We start from the raw sequence: 18,131 nt of genomic DNA on the forward strand, positions 1-18,131 counted from the left end.
GGTTACCTGAAACTGTAGGTCGATCTCGAACGAGATCTTCTGTGCTGATCGGAGATGATGTGTCTGGTTTGCTGGACTGACAATGCTGCTGATCCTTTGTCACCGGAGGGTGGTGGTACCTGCAAGGGACTCTGATGCTTAAGTTAGCAAGGGTATTAAGCAGGTTTTATGTAGAATCAGAGTATGAGTTATACCTGGGTGCTCCAGTGTATTTATAATGGCGTAGAGTGACCTTCTTAGATAAGATAAGTTAGTTATCTTATCTTATCTTTATCTTCGAGCGAGGTCATCTTATCTTTAAGTGAACTGCCTTTATCTCTATAGGCTTGGGCCGCCCTTGGATTCGGGTCGTGTTCCTCTACTTGGGCCCTTTTATTGGGCTTTCCTGTGACTTGGCCGAGCTCTTTAAGAAGAGGTCGGGTTATCTTGACCGGAAGAGGTCGGTCGCTTTGTCTATAGAACATCCCGAGTCGGACACCTCGACCCAGGGTATGAACAGTACCCCTGCTCGAGCTTGGTCTTTTATCTGGCGGTCGAGTCTTGGTTTTAGGACTTCGAGCTTTTTCGGGTAAAGCCGAACTCGAGCATTTTGTCGCTTTATCTTCCGTAGAGCTCTTTCTTGAATGCGGAATATTTCTGTTCCGTTTCTTCTGAAAGCACGCGCTTTTGCCTTTTAGCGTTTTCCTTGGGAATGTGCGAGGGTTTTTAATGCCCCCATTAATTTGTTCCGTTTCTCTTGATTTTTCTCTTTTCAAATTTTTGTATCCAAGAGATGGTTTTTCTTTCCCTGTAACTTCCCTTTTCTTTCGCCGTTTCCTGTTCTGCGCTTCTCATCTCTCTGTGAAGTTTTGGCCTTCGCTTGGTGCTTCTGTTTTGTGATCGATTCTCTGCTACTCGGTTTTCAAAGTTTTCTTCTTTCTTCCAGGTTGGTTTTGCTTTCTTCCTCACCTTTTTATTTATGCTACTTTTGCTTTTGATTTCTTTGATTACGCTCTGATTTTGTACGTTGGAAGGTTTTGAACCTTTTTCTTGTTTATGTGCTTGGTCTATTGTTGTGATGCCTGTTTCCTGGTCTTTCTTTTTGTCTTTATGTATGCTTTGGGTGATTTTCCTGGTTCTGGCTTCCTTTTAGGGTTGATTTCCGTACTGCCATTTTGAAAAAGGTTGTTCCTTTGATAACTTGTTTGCTTCGTTGATGATTTTGCTATACTGGTTGATGACTGCTCTTCAGTAGAGATGATGGTTTTTGATGGCTTTCTTTTGACTTTTCACCTTTTTCTTGTCGGGATGCTCGTTTTGTTTGAAAAGATGATTTTATCTTTGTAGCTCTTTCACTCTGCTATTGCCTCCAAAGGATGCCCCTGGACCTTGGTGTGCGTCTTGGGGTTTTCCTTTTACTGTTTTTGTGTGCTTTAAGGTCGCGTTTGCTCGAGTTGCTTCCTTTTTGTCCATACCTGTTTTTTGGGGTTGGTAAGCCGTTTCCTTTTCTTTGTAGGATTAGTTGGCCATGTCGTCTCGCAAAAATATTGTTGAGGCGTCCTCTAAGGTACCTGAGGGGATGTCCGAGTGGTTGGACTCCCTGGTGTTGCTGTGTGTATCCCTAGCTAATGCAGAATTTTGCACAGAGCTTAGGAAACACCATCGAATCTGTAGTAGCGAGAATCAAGAACGCAATTATAAGTTGGTGGAACCCGATTCTGATGACAGGGTCTGCTTTCCTACTTCGACCCAGGGAGAGCGTCCTTTCTTTTATGCATACGATTTCTTCTTTAGCCAGATGGGAATTACCCTTCCTTTTACTTCCTTTGAGACCGACCTGTTGTGGTCTTGCAACGTGGCCCCCTCTCAGCTTCATCCGAACTCTTGGGGCTTTATCAAGATCTTTCAGATGGTTTGTCATGAGTTTGGCGTTAAACCCTCTTTAACCCTTTTTCTGTATCTTTTTGTGTTGACCAAGCCTGGGACTACTGATAAGCGGATAATTTATACGCTTTTTGGCATTGTTTTTAGTATGTTTTTAGTATGTTTTAGTTAGTTTTTATTATATTTTTATTAGTTTTTAGTTAAAATTCACTTTTCTGGACTTTACTATGAGTTTGTGTGTTTTTCTGTGATTTCAGGTATTTTCTGGCTGAAATTGAGGGACCTGAGCAAAAATCTGATTCAGAAGCTGAAAAGGACTGTAGATGCTGTTGGATTTTGACCTCCCTACCCTCGAAGTGGATTTTATGGAGCTACAGAAGCTCAATTGGGGAGCTTTCAATTGCGTTGGAAAGTAGACATCCTGAGCTTTCCAGCAATGTATAATAGTCCATACTTTTTCCGAGATTTGATGGCCCAAACTGGCGTTCCAAATCAGCTCAAAACTGCCCGGCGTTAAACGCCGGAACTGGCACAAGAATGGGAGTTAAACGCCCAAACTGGCACAAAAGCTGGCGTTTAACTCCAAGAAAAGTCTCTATACAAAAATGCTTCAATGCTCAGCCCAAGCACACACCAAATGGGTCCGGGAGTGGATTTTTATGTCATTTACTCATCTTTGTAAACCTTAGGCTACTAGTTCTTTATAAATAAGACCTTTTGCTATTGTATTTTCATCTTGGCTCTTCTGGTTCCCTCTCTGGGGCCGAAGCCAATGATCACCATTATCACTTATATATTTTCAACGGTGGAGTTTCTACACACCATAAATTAGGGTGTGGAGCTCTGCTGTACCTCGAGTATTAATGCAATTACTATTGTTCTTCTATTCAATTCAGCTCATTCTTGTTCTAAGATATAACTTGTTCCTCAACTTGATGAATGTGATGATCCGTGACACTCATCATCATTCTCACCTATGAACGTGTGCCTGACAACCACCTCCGTTCTACCTTAGATTGAGTGGATATCTCTTGGATCCCTTAATCGGAATCTTCGTGGTATAAGCTAGAATTGATGGCGGCATTCAAGAGAATCCGGAAGGTCTAAACCTTGTCTGTGGTATTCTGAGTAGGATTTCAAACTCGCGATTGTGGGGCGTTAGTGACAGACGCAAAAGAATCAATGGATTATATTCTGACATGATCGAGAACCGACAGCTGAATAGCCATGTTGTGACAGAGCGCGTTGAACATTTTCACTGAGAGGACGGGACTGTAGCCACTGACAACGGTGATGCCCAACATACAGCTTGCCATGGAAAGGAGTAAGAAGGATTGGATGAAGACAGTAGGAAAGCAGAGAGACGGAAGGGACAAAGCATCTCCATACGCTTATCTGAAATTCTCACCAATGAATTACATAAGTATCTCTATCCTTATTTTATATTATATGTTATCCTCCATAACCATTTGAGTCTGCCTGACTGAGATTTACAAGGTGACCATAGCTTGCTTCATACCAACAATCTCCGTGGGATCGACCCTTACTCGCGTAAGGTTTATTACTTGGACGACCCAGTGCAGTTGCTGGTTAGTTGTGCGAAGTTGTGATAAAGAGTGAGATTGCAATTGAGCGTACATGTTGATGGCGCCATTGATGATCACAATTTCGTGTACCAAGTTTTTGGCGCCGTTGCCGGGGATTGTTTGAGTTTGGACAACTGACGGTTCATCTTGTTGCTTAGATTAGGCATTTTTCTTCAGAGTTCTTAAGAATGAATTCTAGTGTTTCAAGGTGATGTTCTTATCATCACCAAAGCTTATTGATTCTCATCAATTTAGCTCTTGAATGTAATGTCCTGCTAAAGCTTGGCTAGCCATGTCTAATTTCTTTAGACTAAAGCTTTAGACTAACATTGCATGATTTCTGGAATTCTCATTAAGAATTTTGATATCTTTATTTTCTTTTACAAATAATTTTCGAAAAAAATACAAAAAAATTACAAAATCATAAAAACCAAAAATATTTTTATGTTTCTTGTTGAGTCTAGTGTCTCATTTTAAGTTTGGTGTCAATTGCATGTTTCTATTCTTCTTGCATCTTTCGAATTCATGCATGTGTCTTCATTGATCTTCAAGTTGTTCTTGATGATTTCCTTACTCTAATCTTTAAATTCTCTTGTCTTGAGTGTTTTGTTGTTTCTCAAATGCATTCTCATTTTGTTAGTGTCAATAGTATACAAACTTCTAAGTTTGGAGTCTTGCATGCATTGTTTATTTGATTTTAGTTGCATTTTGATTATTCTTCATCACTAAAAATTCAAAAAAATTTTCTTTATGTCTTTTCAAGTCAATAATACAGTGAATTGAAGATTCCGAACATACAGCAGAGGAATTACACAGAAAAAGCTGGGCGTTCAAAACGCCTAGTGAGGAAGGAAAACTGGCGTTTAAACGCCAGCCAGGGTACCTGGCTGGGCATTTAACGCCCAAAAGGGTAGTGTTTTGGGCGTTAAACACCAGAATGGATACCATTCTGGGCGTTTAACGCCAGGATGGCACTAGAGGGAAGATTTTGTTTTTAATTCAAATTTTTTTTCAGGTTTTCAAAATTTTTCAAAATCAAATCTTTTTCCAAATCATATCTTTTCAATCATATGTTTTCAAAATCAATTTCTTTCCATTTTCAAAAATACTTGCTAACAATTAAGGATTTGATTCAACATTTCAAGTATGTTGCCTTTTCTGTTGAGAAAGGTTTAATGTTTGAATCATATCTTTCTTGTTAGGCAGGTCATCAATTTTTCAAAATCAAATCTTTTTAAATTGTTTTTCAAATCATATCTTTTTAAAACTATATCTTTTCAATCATATCTCTTAATCACACATTTTTCAAAATAGTTTTCAATCATATCTTTTTAATTTCTAATTTCAAAATCTTTTTCAAAAATCACTTGATTTCTTTTCCACTCTTAGTTTTCGAAAATCAATTAGTATTTTTCAAAATGTTTTTAAAATCTTTTTAATTAATTTTCGAAAATTTCTTCCCCTCTTCTCATATTCTTCTATTTATGGACTAACACTCCTCCTTAATGCACAATTCGAACTCCATCTTTCTTGATAAGTTTGAATTTTCTACCTCTTCCTTCTAATTTCTTTTCCTCTGACACCTCAAGGAATCTCTATACTGTGACATAGAGGATTCCATATTTTCTTGTTCTCTTCTCTTTCATATGAGTAGGAGCAAAGACAAAAGCATTCTTATTGAGGCTGACCCTGAACATGAAAGGACCTTGAAGCGAAAGCTAAAAGAAGCTAAGGCACAACTCTCCATAGAGGACCTAACATAAATCTTCAAAGAAGAAGAACCCATGGCAGCCGAAAACAACAACAATGCCAACAATGCAAGGAAGGTGCTGGGTGACTTTACTGCACCTACTTCCGACTTCTATGGGAGAAGCATCTCTATCCCTGCCATTGGAGCAAACAACTTTGAGCTTAAGCCTTAATTAGTTTCTCTAATGCAACAGAATTGCAAGTTCCATGGACTTCCATTGGAAGATCCTCATCAGTTTTTAGCTGAGTTCTTGCAAATCTGTGACACTATCAAGACTAATGGGGTTGACCCTGAGGTCTACAGACTTATGCTATTCCCTTTTGCTGTAAGAGACAGAGCTAGGATATGGTTGGACTCACAACCTAAAGAAAGCCTAAACTCTTGGGAAAATCTAGTCAATGCCTTCTTGGAAAAGTTTTTTCCACCTCAAAAATTGAGTAAGCTTAGAGTGGAAGTCCAAACCTTCAGACAGAAGGAAGGTGAATCCCTCTATGAAGCTTGGGAAAGATACAAACAATTAATCAGAAAGTGTCCTTCTGACATGCTTTCTGAATGGAGCATCATAGGTATCTTCTATGATGGTCTGTTTGAACTATCCATGATGTCATTGGACAGCTCTGCTGGAGGATCTCTTCATCTGAATAAGACGCCTACAGAAGCTCAAGAACTCATTGAAATGATTGCAAATAACCAATTCATGTACACTTCTGAAAGGAATCCTGTGAACAATGGGACGAATCAGAAGAAAGGAGTTCTTGAGATTGATACTCTGAATGCCATATTGGCTCAGAACAAAATATTGACTCAGCAAGTCAATATGATCTCTCAAAGTCTGTCTGGAATGCAAGCTGTACCAGGCAGTACTAAGGATGCTTCATCTGAAGAAGAAGCTTATGATCCTGAGAACCCATCAATGGAAGAGGTTAACTACATGGGAGAACCCTATGGAAACACCTATAATCCTTCATGGAGAAATCATCCAAATCTCTCATGGAAGGATCAACAGAGACCTCAACAAGGTTTCAACAACAATAATGGTGGAAGAAACAGGTTTAGCAATGGCAAGCCTTTTCTATCATATTCTCAGCAACAGACAGAGAATTCTAAGTAGAGCCACTCTGACTTAGCAACCATAGTCTCTGATCTAATCAAAACCACTCAAAGTTTCATGACTGAAACAAGGTCCTCTATTAGGAATTTGGAGGCACAAGTGGGACAGCTGAGCAAGAAAATTACTGAACTCCCTCCTAGTACTCTTCCAAGCAATACAGAAGATAATCCAAAAGGAGAATGCAAGGCCATTAACATGACCCACATGGCCGAACTTGGAGAGGAGGAAGAGGCAGTGATCGCCACTGAGGAAGACCTCAATGGACGTCCACTGGCCTCCAATGAGTTCCCTAATGAGGAACCATGGGAATCTGAGGCTCATAATGAGACCATAGAGATTCCATTGGATTTACTTCTGCCATTTATGAGCTCTGATGAGTATTCCTCCTCTGAAGAGGATGAATATGTCACTGAAGAGCAAGTTGCTAAATACCTTGGAGCAATCATGAAGCTAAATGACAAGTTATTTGGTAATGAGACTTGGGAGGATGAACCCCCTTTGCTCACCAAAGAACTGGATGACTTGACTAGGCAGAGATTACCTCAAAAGAGACAGGATCCTGGGAAGTTTTTAATACCTTGTACTATAGGCACCATGATCTTTAAGAAGGCTCTGTGTGACTTAGGGTCAAGTATAAACCTTATGCCTCTCTCTGTAATGGAGAAGCTTGGGATCTTTGAGGTGCAAGCTGCAAGAATCTCACTAGAGATGGCAGACAATTCAAAGAAACAAGCTTATGGACTTGCAGAGGATGTTCTGGTAAAGGTTGAAGACCATTACATCCCTGCTGATTTCATAGTCCTAGAGACTGGGAAGTGCATGGATGAATCCATCATCCTTGGCAGACCCTTCCTAGCCACAGCAAAGGCTGTGATTGATGTTGACAGAGGAGAATTGATCATTCAAGTGAATGAAGAATCCCTTGTGTTTAAGACTCAAGGATATCCCTCTGTAACCATGGAGAGGAAGCATGAAGAGCTTCTCTCAAAATAGAGTCAAACAGAGCCCCCACAGTCAAACTCTAAGTTTGGTATTGGGAGGCCACAACCAACTTCTAAGTTTGGTGTTGAACCCCCACATTCAAACTCTAAGTTTAGTGTTGGGAGGTTCCAACATTGCTCTGAACATTTGTGAGGCTCAATGAGAGCCAATTGTCAAGCTACTGACATTAAAGAAGCACTTGTTGGGAGGCAACCCAATGTTATATTTGATGACAAGTCATCTTAGCCAAGTTTCACTAGTCTTTTTCTTTTGTTTTCAATTGAATTATGCACTTTCTTGAGCTACAAGCAAGCCAATTTAGGTAGATTTTCATGCTTCCTTTGATTGAATCAACCATAGATAAATTAATGCAATTTCATGAGGTTTGATGCCATAATTGGTGCATATTAGGATAGAATGATCATCTCATGATTTCAAGCATAGCTTTGATGTGTTTGGTTAATTTATGATAGGTGAAGAAAGCTTGGAAAAGGATTGAAGTGAGAAGGAATGGCTAGAAGCTAAGAGAAGACAATGAAACAAGTGAAATTGAACCAGGAAGAATGAAGTTGGAGTTGAAGTTAGCCCTCAAACGTTGGCACAAACTTTTGGACTTGAAGTTAGCCTCAACGTTAGCCCCCTAACTTGGAGGCTAACGTTGGAAATTGAAAATGCTTCCCAGGGTGTTCCACGTTTGCGCCAACGTTAGCCCCCTAACTTGGAGGCTAACGTTGGCATGAAGATTTGCTCCCAGGGTGTGCCAACGTTTGCGCCAACGTTAGCCCCCTAACTTGGAGGCTAACGTTGGCATGAGAACTCTCCTCCAGGGCTGCCAACGTTTGCGCCAACGTTAGCCCCCTAACTTGGAGGCTAACGTTGGCGCCACACCAACACAAAACAAGGCCAACGTTAGGGTCAAAGTTAGCCCCCTAACGTTGGCACCAACGTGAGATGCAGGAAATTGGTTTTGCTGATATGAAAAGTTGGCCTCAAAGTTAGCCCCCTAACTTTGAGGCTAACTTTGAATCCAACTTTGCAAAACCCAAATCCGGTTCAATTGGTTCACTTGGGTTTCTCTCCAAACTTCAAGAGCAATCAACCAAGGCCTCTTTCAACCCAATTCCATCAAGAGCAAAGGCCCAACTCAAGGCTTGGAGATCAATTGAAGAAAGTGTATAAATAGGCTAAGATTCAAGTTAGTCGGGGAGCTTCCCTTTTTAGAGTTTTTAGAGAGTTTTCTCTTCTGTTTTGGGGAGCCTGAGTGATCTTTATTTCCTTAGATTAATTGCTTTCAATTTCAATTACTCTTGTCTTGGATCTTGGGTTGGAGAATTGAAGGAATTCTGTTTCAATCTCACCTTAGATCTCTCTTTTGATTTTCACTGCAATTTAATTTTCAGTTCGGTTAATTGCTTCTTCATCTATTCTCTTTGCAATTTAAAATTCCTTTGCCATTGTTCTTGTTGGATCTAGGAAGGCATTGAGATCTAGACTCGGTTTTCTAGTCTCTGGGACCTGAGATCTAAATTTACCATTTCAATTTTCTATACTTGCTTTATTTGTTTAATTTGCTTGTCTGTTTGAATTCAATCAAGTCCCAATTCCCAATTACTCTTCTGTTTGATGCAATTTAATTTCTCTTGGTTTAATTCCTGCAAATCTAAGTCCCAATCCCCTTTACATTTCAAGCCATTTACATTTCTTGTCTTTTAAGATTCTTGCAATTTACATTTCTTGCAATCTAAGTTTCTACCATTTAATTTCTTGTTCTTTAAGATTCAGCACTTTAATTCTTGTTCTCTTTACTTTCAATGCAATTTAAATTCTGCAATTCAATCAACCAAATCTTGATTCGCTTGACTAATTCAACCACTAAACTAAAATTGCTCAATCCTTCAATCCCTGTGGGATCGACCTCACTCCCGTGAGTTTTTATTACTTGATGCGACCCGGTGCACTTGCCGGTGAGTTTTGTGTCGGATCGTGTTCCGCTACATCAAGTTTTTGGCGCCGTTGCCGGGGATTAATTAGATTGACAATGATTAAGTGAGGTGGAAGTTTAGATCAAGCACTTTTTCTTAATTTTTGATTAACCCACTAACTGTTTGAAGATTTGCCTCTACTAACCCACTAACCATTTGAAGTTTTGTCTCAACTGATTACACTCAATTTTCAAAAATATCACTGTGTGTTCCGTTTGTTGATTTATGTCACAGAAGAAAAAAAGAGAGGCACGAGGGAAGGCTATCAGTAAAGAAGAAACTTCGAAAGAAAAACATCACAACATGAAGCCGCAACTCGTTACACTAATCAAGAACAATTGCTCCTATGGTGGGAATCCATTGGAGGATCCTAAACAGCACATATCCACTTTTCTGAAAATTTGTGGTGTTGTAAATCTTGAAGGTATAAATCATGACACCTGGAAGCTCTCGTTATTTCCCTTCTCACTAAGGGATGAAGCTGCACAATGGCTCGAAACTATGCCCCAAGGCAGTATTACCAGTTGGGACGAATTGGTTACCAAATTTCTGACCAAATTCGCCTCATCCCAACAAAACATCAAGATGAAAGAGGGAATTCAGCCATTCATACAAGGAGAGGAAGAATCATTGTTCAAACCAGGGGAAAGATACAAGGAAGCAAATGACAAAGAGGGTTTCCGGGCGTTCTATGAAGGATTAACCCCAGAAACAAGGAGAGCAGTGGATTACGTCTTAGATAACCTTTTCAAAGCAACATCAAATGCCCAAGGAACTGCAAAGCTCAATGATAAGAAAGCCAATAACCAACATTCATTTGAGACCCCACAGAATGCAACTCCAGAAAAAGAGATAATGAATCCTGAAGGAATGAAGATAGTCATGAATCAAAGCAAACAGCTGCACAATCAGACTCAGAGCCAATTGGAGTCAATATCCAGACAAATTGATCTTCTCCATTCCACTGCAGTGAAGGCACAATTTCCACCATGGAAACCACATTCTTATCTAAGAATTGAATCTTAACATCAGGAACAAAGGGACTTCAACTACAACAACCCCAACTTCCCAATCCTGCAAAAACACCACCTTACCAACAACAACCATTACATACCACCACATCATCCATCCTTCCAACCCCTAACACCCCACAACCAACCAATTTCACAAGATTGTCAGACAATCACTAATCTGGAAGTCTTAGTAGAAAGAATGATGAAACATCAAGAGATGATAAGCAAAAACCATGAGGCCTCATTCGGAAGAATTGAGAGGCAAATGAAACAGTTAGCTAAGAGCATCACAGAAGTGAGTGAGAAGATGGCTAAAGGAAAAGAATCACTCATCCAGGATGAACATCATCAGGCAAAGTTTCACTTAGGAGGACAAGGGGACAAGGAGAAGGAAGCACAGAATCCGAGCTAAACAAGTACAGAGGATGTCAAGCTAGTGACAATAAAAGAGCGCTTGTTGGGAGGCAACCCAACCAGAGGTAACCATCTTTTCATATCTAATTCAATAAAACTGTTAATTAGTTTCATCTAGATTGCAAGAAGCTAAGTTTGGTGTTACACACCAAAAACAATCTAAGGGAGAATGAAGAATTCTAAGTTTGGTGTTCCACCAAAATCCCATCATAAAACACATTCTCACTTTCTGCCATAAGGCTAGCTTCATGCATTTAGACGAACTAGTTAATTATCTTGCTGTTTTCTAGTTTTTAGTCTATTACCTTAGAAAAAGAAGAAAGAGTTTCACACATGGTTAATTTGATGCATTGGCAAGGAACTAAGTTTGGTGTTCCCACACCAAAGTAAGTTCAAAAAGCCCACAAATAAATTATGCAGACTAACCACTGTTTCTAAGTGCTTGGGGAACAAGCAACTTTTAATATCATTGCAGAATGTCATACAAGCCTTTGGAGGGATTAAGCATCATCAATATGAACATAAAGGCTAGCAATGATGATGATGAGAAGGAAAGCAAGTGAACTCCAACAGGTTGTATTGTTAAGTGATATTTTACATCAAATGTTGCTGTGATTAAAAGTTGGATTGTATCCTTAATTGCCCTGTTTGTCTGCATCATATAGTTTCTTTTTTATATTCCTGCCTGCCTGCATAGCATAATCTTCCTTTATAATTCAATAAGCAAGAAGGCTTATCAGTCACAACATTCTCATCTTCAAAACTTGTTTGCACTCAATTTCAAGAATGCATCACATGAAAGTTCTTTGAAAAGAAGGATTGAGGAATAAATCAGTTTTTGAGGCAAGCAAAAGATTAGGAGAAGTGGTGGTTCTAGTTGTATGATCATGTATTGAGGTTGCATGCTTGTGAAAACTTGCATGGGAGCTCATAGGCAGGACATGAAGTTCAAAGAAGTATTGTAGAGATTCTCAAAAATCTATTGATCCAAGAAGCAGCAAACAAAACAAAAGAAAGAAAAGAAAATTCAAAAACAAAAAGAACATGGCCCAAGGCTCTGAGCATCAATTACTAGGCAGAAAAAGAAAGAAAGAAACAAAAACTCAAAGAGTTGCTATCCTAGTAAATGCTTGTGGTTGAAGTGTGTCAAGGAAAGAGGCTTGAGCAAGTAAATCCTAAGGGGTGCTTTAACACCTAATACCTTAAAACCAACTGGTTTAGGAGTATTGATTGAAAACTTATCTAAAGAGCCGCCTTGAGACATGACACTTAGAGTCGAGGCCAAAGCACAGAAACTATAAGCTGCTTCAAGGTGATTACATATAAAAAGATCTCCATGATACCATTTGGATGAAAATCCTAAAGACCTACGACTCCCAATATGTAAGGACTAGTAAGCACTGAAACCCTTGCTTGAGCATATAATTTAGAGTTCACCCCACTGTTACTTAATCACTTCTCTCACTGTATTTTACAAGCGTTCCTCAGTCCATCTTAATTGAAAGAACCTCTGAGCATAATTCAATCCTTGCTTGGGGACAAGCAAGCTTTAAGTTTGGTGTTGTGATGACAAGTCATCTTAGCCAAGTTTCACTAGTCTTTTTCTTTTGTTTTCAATTGAATTATGCACTTTCTTGAGCTACAAGCAAGCCAATTTAGGTAGATTTTCATGCTTCCTTTGATTGAATCAACCATAGATAAATTAATGCAATTTCATGAGGTTTGATGCCATAATTGGTGCATATTAGGATAGAATGATCATCTCATGATTTCAAGCATAGCTTTGATGTGTTTGGTTGATTTATGATAGGTGAAGAAAGCTTGGAAAAGGATTGAAGTGAGAAGGAATGGCTAGAAGCTAAGAGAAGACAATGAAACAAGTGAAATTGAACCAGGAAGAATGAAGTTGGAGTTGAAGTTAGCCCTCAAACGTTGGCACAAACTTTTGGACTTGAAGTTAGCCTCAACGTTAGCCCCCTAACTTGGAGGCTAACGTTGGCATGAAGATTTGCTCCCAGGGTGTGCCAACGTTTGCGCCAACGTTAGCCCCCTAACTTGGAGGCTAACGTTGGCATGAGAACTCTCCTCCAGGGCTGCCAACGTTTGCGCCAACGTTAGCCCCCTAACTTGGAGGCTAACGTTGGCGCCACACCAACACAAAACAAGGCCAACGTTAGGGTCAAAGTTAGCCCCCTAACGTTGGCACCAACGTGAGATGCAGGAAATTGGTTTTGCTGATATGAAAAGTTGGCCTCAAAGTTAGCCCCCTAACTTTGAGGCTAACTTTGAATCCAACTTTGCAAAACCCAAATCCGGTTCAATTGGTTCACTTGGGTTTCTCTCCAAACTTCAAGAGCAATCAACCAAGGCCTCTTTCAACCCAATTCCATCAAGAGCAAAGGCCCAACTCAAGGCTTGGAGATCAATTGAAGAAAGTGTATAAATAGGCTAAGATTCAAGTTAGTCGGGGAGCTTCCCTTTTTAGAGTTTTTAGAGAGTTTTCTCTTCTGTTTTGGGGAGCCTGAGTGATCTTTATTTCCTTAGATTAATTGCTTTCAATTTCAATTACTCTTGTCTTGGATCTTGGGTTGGAGAATTGAAGGAATTCTGTTTCAATCTCACCTTAGATCTCTCTTTTGATTTTCACTGCAATTTAATTTTCAGTTCGGTTAATTGCTTCTTCATCTATTCTCTTTGCAATTTAAAATTCCTTTGCCATTGTTCTTGTTGGATCTAGGAAGGCATTGAGATCTAGACTCGGTTTTCTAGTCTCTGGGACCTGAGATCTAAATTTACCATTTCAATTTTCTATACTTGCTTTATTTGTTTAATTTGCTTGTCTGTTTGAATTCAATCAAGTCCCAATTCCCAATTACTCTTCTGTTTGATGCAATTTAATTTCTCTTGGTTTAATTCCTGCAAATCTAAGTCCCAATCCCCTTTACATTTCAAGCCATTTACATTTCTTGTCATTTAAGATTCTTGCAATTTACATTTCTTGCAATCTAAGTTTCTGCCATTTAATTTCTTGTTCTTTAAGATTCAGCACTTTAATTCTTGTTCTCTTTACTTTCAATGCAATTTAAATTCTGCAATTCAATCAACCAAATCTTGATTCGCTTGACTAATTCAACCACTAAACTAAAATTTCTCAATCCTTCAATCCCTGTGGGATCGACCTCACTCCCGTGAGTTTTTATTACTTGATGCGACCCGGTGCACTTGCCGGTGAGTTTTGTGTCGGATCGTTTTCCGCTACATCAATATTTATCTATTTTCTTTTGTTACTTTATGTTTTCTGTAGGTTGATGATCATGGGAAGTCACAAAATCAATTGAAAAAGCAAAAACAGAATGAAAAACAGAAAGAAAAATAGCACACCCTGGAGGAAGATCTTGCTGGCGTTTAAACGCAAGTAAGGGCAGCAATTGGGCGTTTCACGCACAGTCTGGCACCATTCTAGGCGTTTAACGCCAGAAAGGGGCACCAGACTGGCGTTAAACGCCAGGAAAGGGCAAGAAGTTGGCGTTAAACACCAGAAATGGGCACCAGCCCGGCGTTTAACGCCAAAATTGGCAGAAGGAGCATTTTTGCTCGCCACTTGGTGCAGGGATGAATTTTCCTTGACACCTCAGGATCTGTGGACCCCACAGGATCCCCACCTACCCACCAACCTCTCTCTTCTTCACCCATTCACCAATCACCTCAACACCTCTTCCCCAAAAACCCCTCACCTATCAAATCATACCATTCTCTTCACCACTCACATCCATCCTTCATAAAACCCCACATACCCTACCATTCAAATTCAAACCACTTTCCCTCCCAAACCCACCCATACATGACCGAACCTTACCCCTCTCCCCACTCCTATATAAACCCATCTTCACTCCTTCATTTTCACACAACCTAAACACTACTTCTCTCCCTTTGTCCGAACCACAAAGCCACCTCCATCTCCTTCATTTCTTCTTCTTCTACTCTCTTCTTTCTCTTTTGCTCGAGGACGAGCAAAACTTTTAAGTTTGGTGTGGTAAAAGCATTGCTTTTTGTTTTTCCATAACCATTTATGGCACCTAAGGCCAGAGAAACCTCTAGAAAAAGGAAAGGGAAAGCAAAAGCTTCCACCTCCGAGTCATGGGAGATGGAGAGATTCACCTCAAGGGATGCACTTTCCTCCACAAAACTATTGGGAGCAAATCAACACCTCCCTAGGAGAATTGAGTTCCAACATGGGACAACTAAGGGTCGAGCACCAAGAACATTCCATCCTCCTCCATGAAATTAGAGAAGACCAAAGAATCATGAGAGAGGAGCAACAAAGGCAAGGAAGAGACATTGAGGAGCTCAAGCACTCCATAAGATCTTCAAGAGGAAGAACAAGCCGCCATCACTAAGGTGGACCCATTCTTTAATTTCCTTGTTCTTTATTTTCCTGTTTTTCAAATTTTTATGATTATGTTTATCTATGTGTGTGTCTTATGATCATTAGTGTCTTAGTGTCTATGCCTTAAAGTTATGAATGTCCTATGAATCCATCACCTTTCTTAAATAAAAAAGTTCTTAATTGAAAAAGAGAAGAATTGCATGAATTTCAAATTTTATAACAGATTAATTATTTTGATGTGGTGGCAATACTTTTGTTTTCTGAATGTATGCTTGAACAGTGCATATGTCTTTTGAATTTGTTGTTCATGAATGTTGGCTCTTGAAAGAATGATGAAAAAGGAGACATGTTACTGAGGATCTGAAAAATCATAAAAATGATTCTTGAAGCAAGAAAAAGCAGTGAATACAAAAAAACAAGAAAAAAGGAGAAAAACGAAAAAAAATAAAAAAAATAAAAAAAGTGAGAAAAAAAAGTTGTGATCCAAGGCAAAAAGAGTGTGCTTAAGAACCCTGGACACCTCTAATTAGGAACTCTAGCAAAGCTAAGTCACAATCTGAAAAGGTTCACCCAGTTATGTGTCTGTGGCATGTATGTATCCGGTGGTAATACTGGAAGACAGAGTGCTTTGGGCCACGGCCAAGACTCATAAAGTAGCTGTGTTCAAGAATCATCATACTTAACTAGGAGAATCAATAACACTATCTGGATTCTGAGTTCCTATAGAAGCCAATCATTCTGAATTTCAAAGGATAAAGTGAGATGCCAAAACTGTTCAGAGGCAAAAAGCTAAAAGCCCCACTCATCTAATTAATACTGATCTTCATAGATGTTTTTGGAATTCATTGCATATTCTCTTCTTTTTATCTTATTTGATTTTCAGTTGCTTGGGGACAAGCAACAATTTAAGTTTGGTGTTGTGATAAGCGGATAATTTATACGCTTTTTGGCATTGTTTTTAGTATGTTTTTAGTATGTTTTAGTTAGTTTTTATTAGTTTTTAGTTAAAATTCACTTTTCTGGACTTTAATATGAGTTTGTGTGTTTTTCTATGATTTCAGGTATTTTCTGGCTGAAATTGAGGGACCTGAGCAAAAATCTGATTTAGAGGATGAAAAGGACTGCAGATGCTGTTGGATTCTGACCTCCCTTCACTCGAAGTGGATTTTCTGGAGCTACAGAACCCCAATGGGCGCGCTCTCAATTGCGTTGGAAAGTAGACATCCTGGGCTTTCCAGCAATGTATAATAGTCTATACTTTGTCTGAGATTTGATGGCCCAAACTGGCGTTTTAAATCAGCTCAAAACTGCCCAGCGTTAAACGCCAGAACTGGCACAAGAATGGGAGTTAAACGCCCAAACTGGCACAAAAGCTGGCGTTTAACTCCAAGAAAAGTCTCTACACGAAAATGCTTCAATGCACAGCCCAAGCACACACCAAGTGGGCCCGGAATTGGATTTTTATGTCATTTACTCATCTTTGTAAACCTTAGGCTACTAGTTCTTTATAATAAGACCTTTTGCTATTGTATTTTCATCTTGGTTCTTCTGGTTCCCTCTCTGGGGCCAAAGCCAATGATCACCATTATCACTTATGTATTTTCAACGGTGGAGTTTCTACACACCATAGATTAAGGTGTGGAGCTCTGCTGTACCTCGAGTATTAATGCAATTACTATTGTTCTTCTATTCAATTCAGCTCATTCTTGTTCTAAGATATGACTTGTTCCTCAACTTGATGAATGTGATGATTCGTGACACTCATCATCATTCTCACCTATGAACGTGTGCCTGACAACTGATGGTGTTTTTGTGGAAAAACGAATTTCCAACACACAAATCCAACCGGCAAGTGTACCGGATCGCATCAAGTAGTAATAACTCACAAGAGTGAGGTCGATCCCACAGGGATTGATGGATCAAGCAACTTTAGTGCGTGATTAGTTTAGTCAAGCTAACATTGAAGTGAAATTGAGTGAAATCGTAGCCAACAGAAAGTAAATTGACAAGAATTGTAAATGACAGAATGTAAATAGGCAGGAAGCTTAAAGAACAAGCAATGTAAATTGCAGAAATTTAAATGACAAGAAATGCAAATTGTAGGAAATGTAAAGGGGATTGGGTGCAGGAAATTTAAAGGAAAGCAATAAGCAGCACTTAGAATAATTGCAGAATAATTAAATTGCATGAAAAGTAAAAGGGATTGGGTGCTGGGAATTAAAACTTCAACAAGAAAAAGTAAAGAGCAATCAAGCAGAGAATTAAAAGATGGAATAAGTGAAGTAGATTTAAACAGAAATGGAAAATTGCTTGAAGAAGCAACACAGAATGTAACTCAGCTCAATTGTGAAATTTAAAGAGACAAGATCTCAGGGAATCAATGAGACTAGAGAACAAGTCTAGATCTCAAGCCCTTCCTTGATCAATTCAGAGAACAATTTGCAGAAGAAAGAAGAAAAATAAATTGCAGAATTAAAGAGAAGATGAAGCAGTATGTGAATTTCAATTATGCAGAAAAAGTAAACAAGAGATCTCAAGGTGAGATTGAAACAGAATTTCTTCAATTCTCTACCCAATATTTAAAGCCGAAAGGAAAACTTAAAGGAGAGAGAGCTCTCAAATCCTAATATTCCCTAGTGGGTCTCGCCTCCTTTCTATCTCTCATCGAGCTCTAATTGATGCCTTTATATAGGCTTTACAAAGTGAAAATGAAAATGAAATTAAAATAAAATAAAAATCCTAATCTAATTGATCCATGTGCCTTTGAGTCATGTTGAGTGGGCTTTGCTTGCTTTGGATTTGAGGGAAATGGGTCTTGGATGGCCTTGGTTCAATTGGTGAGGATTTGAGTTCAAAGGGAATTTGAATTGAATTTTGATTGAATTTGGCCCATGACACTCCCAGGAGGCTGCCCTGACCTTGTGGAGGGCAGGGCAGGATTTGGTGCGTGCGTCCTTGGTGCGAGCGTGGTGTGGGCTTGGTGTGTGAAGATGCTGCCCTGCCCTTGCGGAGGGCAGGGCAGAAAAATCTGGTGCGCCAATTTG

General features: G+C 39.4%; 1 non-coding gene across 1 annotated transcript; it reads right to left on the minus strand.

The window, feature by feature from the left end:
- Window positions 1-5,638: 5,638 nt before the first annotated feature.
- LOC130949666 (small nucleolar RNA R71) lies at window positions 5,639-5,746 on the minus strand. The gene has a single exon (XR_009073438.1). It is a non-coding gene; the product is annotated as a small nucleolar RNA R71 (small nucleolar RNA).
- Between the last annotated feature and the right edge of the window lie 12,385 nt (window positions 5,747-18,131).

This window comes from Arachis stenosperma, chromosome 1 (assembly GCF_014773155.1).
Source record: "Arachis stenosperma cultivar V10309 chromosome 1, arast.V10309.gnm1.PFL2, whole genome shotgun sequence".
NCBI lineage: Eukaryota > Viridiplantae > Streptophyta > Magnoliopsida > Fabales > Fabaceae > Arachis > Arachis stenosperma.